This window comes from Notechis scutatus, chromosome 2 (assembly GCF_049901735.1).
Source record: "Notechis scutatus isolate UNSWTSFEM ecotype Mainland chromosome 2, rNotScu1.2, whole genome shotgun sequence".
Classification (NCBI taxonomy): Eukaryota; Metazoa; Chordata; class Lepidosauria; order Squamata; family Elapidae; genus Notechis; species Notechis scutatus.
Window position 1 is genome coordinate 242,327,898 of NC_142010.1, and position 6,000 is coordinate 242,333,897.

The following is a 6,000-nucleotide window of genomic DNA, read 5'->3' on the forward strand; positions in this document are numbered from 1 at the left end:
GAAGCCCGCAGCCGCTGAAACCGGTTCAGGCGCTGGAAAATAGGGTCTGACTCCGGGGACCGGTAAGCTGAGGTTGAGTCAGGGCCCTTCGACGGGAAACCCTCAATAGCGATTCAACTCCAGTCAGGCGCCGTACAGTTTTCTTGCTAATCTCTTGTATAAACCCGGGATATTTTGTGTTCAGTTTAGAGCCCTGGTATTACCTGATGGTCTCCCATCCAAATCTTAATTAGGAGCCTCTGACTCTGCTTTATGTTTTCAAATGTCGAGGATTTAAATATCGGAGCACTATTGTTGGCATCAAGAGCATATCTCCCTGTTTGTTTTCTTGGCAACATAAGGCTGTTTTCTTTGCGTTTTGTAATGATTTTCCCACATTAAGGATCCCTCTTAAAAGGCCAAACCCTGGTTATCTTTTTAAGATCATCCAAGTCTGGGTAGTTGCTGTTTATATATAGAGAGATTATACATAAAGACTAAACAAAAATTAATAATCCTGGTAGTGATGGTAGGGAAATCAGATGGTAGGAAAATCAGAGGAAAAATGAAATTGGACATAAAGAAATTAAACACACAATATACTTAAACATATAATGATTTAAATTAAAATTTATGATTGAAACTATAAAAATTAAAAGTTGACTTAAATTGAATGTTAATTTAAATTGACATACGTTTTAATAACTTATGGACATACCCTCCTTCCCTAATTTGATTTGGGTAAAATGCTTTTAATGGGATGTGTTTTTTAATATTATTAATTCCACTATTAATTCCACTATTTGCCTTTTGCCCAATATAAAGTACAAATGGAAATACTGGTGATCAACTTTAAATATATTTTATATTTAAAATTGTGTAGATTAGAATTGAATTAGTTTCTTCCCTGTACTTAGACAGAAATGAATATGAGACATTCACATTTAATTCTACAGCTGAAAGTTGCTCTTTTAGGATTGGCCTAATGTAACACACAAGTACTCATAATCAGCTACTTAGTGTTAGGTACCGGTAATCTGATCCTAGTTTCAGATAAAATATGATAACAGATTAACATCACCACATTTTTTTGGCCCTTGTATTGAGGTTGGTGAAGGACCTGAAACCTGGTTGGGCAAATTTCTGAGAGAGCAACCTTCCTCCAATTGGGTTTTAGTGACATATGTCAAAACAGATGGACATGGTCTTATTATAGACAGACAGACTTTAACCATCGTTAATAGAGTGCTGGCACCCCAGTGATCTGGACTGGGTCAGAAAAATGAGTCAAAACCAATTGGAATCTTCTCTTCCCCTTAGCCTACTTCCTTGACTCAATAAAACCAGGATATTGCAGCCATGTTCCCCTCCAATCCAATGTACTCCTGAACCCAACCCAACCTAATGTGGGCAATGGAGACCCATGTCTTCTCTGCCCCAAGCTTCTGCCTCTACTCAGCAATGTAGGGGCCACTCACGCCCACTCAGAGTGAAAGAATGTCCATCTCCTTCAAATCAGAATCCACCAAAACCAAACTATTTAAAATACCATGCAGGATCTATACCTAGGAAGATATAATATTAATAGATATTCTCACTATCCATGGACACTGCGGGCCCTCCTTATTCAACATTCTCACTACTGGCCAGGCCACCCTAAATTATATAAAAATAGTATTCCAAAATATTGTTTAATGATTTTCTTCAGCACCATAATTTAAGAGCATTGCTTTTTTTCTCTCCAGCCTTTATGGGGCTTCATCTTCCATAGATGTGTATTACAACTAGAATTATGGCCTTTACAAAACATACCTTTGTTGTCAACATAATATATCTACATACTAAGATTTTGCTTGGCTTTGTCATAGTATTGTCTAAGAAGCAGATATTTCTTTGTTTCACAGTTTTACTCACATGTCTGGCTTTTTGAGACCAATAAAATAAAGATCTATTATTACTTCCATTATTTTTTCATATATTTGTATCAGATTGATACAACTGACATAATTTTAGCTTCTTTTAAATATTAAATATCAGACCAATCAAGAGGTTCTTTAATGTTCCTTACTTCATTATGGTCTCATAAGCCAATCGGATTAATATTTTTCCAGGATTTTAAATTCTGATTTCTGTTTATTTTACTCCAGCATTTCTCAAGATATGTTCTGCATATAGACTAAACAGAAAGGGTGACCATGTATAACTTTGGCATTCTTCCTACTTTTGAACCAATGAGTTATTCCATATGCTGTTCTGGCTGTTGCTTCCTAGTTATTATGGATTCCTTAGGATGCAGATGAGGTGCCCACAATTTGATTTATTTCTCTCTCATCAATATCATTAGTATGTTCAATAATGCAAAAACAAATTTAATTCAGGAACTTACATTTTCCCATTACCCACCGGATGTTTTGTGCCTCTGCTGCTTCTGAAATCAGCTTGAACTTGTGCTAGGGTCTCATTTATGCATTTATTCTGGAAGTCTGCATTGGAAAACTTTAACCATGTTCTGACTAACATATGAGAGATAAGCTTAACCATTCAGTACTTTGAGCAAAGTTTAGTACTGTCTTTTTTTCTGTTGGAATATACCCTTCTCTTTTCCAGTTATTTGGTCACTGATGTATTTTCTATAGCTGCTTACAAACTGTGAGCAACATGTCCTCATGTCGTATGGTTTTCAACAGGTCTGCTGGCATGCCATCAATGCCTGCAGCATTATTATTAGCAAAATTTTATGTCTCTTTAAATTTCATTTTCCAAGATGCCATGTTCCAGCTTGCTGATTCTATCTGTACATGTGGAAATGATGCGAGGCTCATTTTTGTATAGTTCTCCCAGCCATGCTATCTCATCTTTATATCTCCTTTGTCCACTGGATCTTGGCCTTTGATTAGCTTCAAGCATCCCCTGTGTCCCCCAATATCACACAATAACAAATATATCCTTAATTTGAGTATGGATTATATACCCCTTCCTATCAACATGTATTACATATCTTACATTTCTAAGAGTCACTAAATTAAGTAAATAAAGATTTTTACACACGTTTCAAAGACTTCACTACATAATTTGAAAAAAGAAATAAATGTTAAAGGAAAACTTGTTTTGGCTCAAACACTGCTTTGAGAAATGCAAACAATATTGATTCTAATTTATTCTAGCAATAATATACTTTTATGATTTGCTGCTTGGAATTAATACCTTTTAACCTCTTATTTGAATGACTTATGACCTGATAGTTGGAGTAAATGTTTGATTAATTTATTATTTCATTTTAGCATAATTTTTCTCTCAAGGTAATGGAGGTTTGTAGCTTGGCTGAGGAATTTCTGGACTTTTGCAAAAATATTTGTTTCCACTCTGCAGCTCTCTTTTCCACTCTGCTCAGCAGCTCTCTTTTCTTCAAAAGTGTTGCCAATTTTGTTTTGCTTTTCCCACTGGTAGCTCCTTTGATAATCGTTTTTATTGTTTTTGTTGCTAAGCTGCAAAAACTTTTAATTTATTTTTAAATTACTTTTTATCTAGTTCGTAGCCTATCAGTGTGCCTTGTCACTTTAGCAACTCATAATGCCACTAGGTGGCACCAAAAGATTTCAGAAAATCAGGCTACAGCATAAAGTTATGCTGTAGCCTGATTTTCTGAAACCCTTTGGTGCCATCTAGTTAAAGTTAAAAGCCATAGGATGAGTATACAGGAAATCCTCGATTTATGATCACAGCTGAGCCCCAAAATTCCATTTCTAAGACAGTTGTTAAGTAATTTTGCCCCATTTTATGACCTTTCTTATCACTGTCAGTGTTCCAAGTAATGCACCATAGAAAGCAGAACTTTGAGGTAGGCAAATTCCTCAAAAAACAATTTATTGGATACATCATATTGGCACAATTGGTGAAAGCTGACTCTGAAAGTTCCCATGGTTTTACCTAATTAAAAAAATAAAAGTTTCCATCTTCCCCCCAAGTCACTGGTCACACTGTCCAATCCAGGTGCTGGCCGGTTGCTTGGTTACTTCACTCCTCCTCTGGCCAGCCACCTGTGACAATAACTTTGGTTCCCACAGGAAAACTTTATTATTTTTGGCTACAAAACCCCATCTAACTATTTCCCCCTCCCTCTGTTGTGGTGCAACCCTGAAGCCTCCAAGATGGCTTCAGCCAGGTTTACTTCAGGGTTGACAATCACAGTTGTTAAGTGAATCACTGCAGTTGTTAGGTTAATAAACGGTTGCTAAATAAATCTGGCTTCCCCATTGACTTTGCTTGTCAGAAGGTTGCAAAAGGTAATCACACGGCCTCAGGACACTGCAACCCACATAAATACACGCTGGTTGCCAAACACCTGAATTTTGATCATGTGACCATATGGTGCAATGGTCATAAGTGTGAAAAACATTCATAAGCCACTTTTTTCAGTACTGTTATAATCTCAAATAGTCACTAAAGAAATGTTTGTAAGTCAATAATATTATTGTACATAATATTATGTACAATAATATCTACCATGACATCAGCAGCCAAGGGGAAATAATATTGTTGCTCCTGAAGTTAATAAATTGTATGATTTTAAATAAAAATTGGCTTGGGGTCGGGGAAACATAGAAGACTTGATTATATAGGATGAAGTTAAACGTTCTCACAAAGTTTATAAAATTTCTCGTTTATTTATTTTCATTGTATGTTGCCTGTTTAAGAGATTAATGGCAGCTCTATTCCAAGCAATTTAAACCATAAAAACATATCAGGACACTGAGTATACATTACATGATCATCTAATTTTTAATTAGCCTTAATTGAATGGTTTAATTAAGATAACAAATAACAAACAGAAATTTAAGAAATCAGATAGAACAATAGTAGTATTGTGGTTAATAAACCTTGACTATAGAAATCATATTGTCCAGTCCTTTTTAACACTCTTCAAAAACCAGTTCAACAATGTTTTAACAAACTTTGAATTCCTTAGAACTGAACATTTTTGATGAATTAAGTTCCTTTTAAGGTGATAAGTTGTATTTATCGTTTTTTTTTTACTCTTTAGACCATTGCATTTGTAAAATAAGGAATTGCAATTCAGTGTTCAATTTTTGTTGTATGCAGAATTATCCATATATATTTAATAACATTCTGCAATTGTCTATAAAACTGAATTGTTGTTTAACTGAATTCCTGGCCAATTATATTCTTCATGTATCCTTTTGAAAGCACACTTGTGTGCTATCCAGAAGTAAACCACAGGTGATGAACTAGCTCCACACTCAGAATGGCTAATGGCATTCTGCAGCATCATCTGGGGCTTTTTTCCTTACCAATGTTGCTTTGCGTTCAGGAGTCCAACATCACCTAGGTTCGTACTTCTGCATGAAGCGCCATTATTTTTCCCATCACAGTGGTACCTATTCATCTACTTGCATGTACCAAGCTTTCAAACTTCTAGGTTAGCTTAAGCCAAGGCATGTGATGGGAGCTCACCTCATCACACAGTGCTAGGATTCGAATACCTGGAGTACAGACCTTCTCCAGTCTCTTTAAGTCACTGAGCCACCATACCTCTTTTAGCATAGTTGGAAGAAAGTTTCAAGGGACAACATTCCCTTTCTCTTCTCAAGTTTTGACTCTGGCTTAAACTCCAATGGAATATACAGAAATATCCTAAACTCCACCGAATGTTTTTTTGTTCAAGATATAACCAATTCTGAGATGGTGGTGCAGTTACAAGCAATAAGTCAGCACTTCTCAGAGTATATTGATCATATAGATCAGGGCCAAAGAGAACCTTGGCCCATGGGCCAAATCCATCCTGCTGCTTGATTTTGTACAGCCTGAAAGCAAGAATGGCTGGGCAGGCAGATGGCAAATCCCCAGGCCTGAACCTCATTCAGGCTCAGGGTAAGAGGCAGGGGTGGTGGGGGGAAAAGCTATCATCAACCTTCTTGCTAGTGGGGTGATGCTGTCCAATGACTACTCTGCTCTTTGGCCTGCCAGTTTCACCCAAGGAAAAGGAAGAGGGCTTTTGTTAAT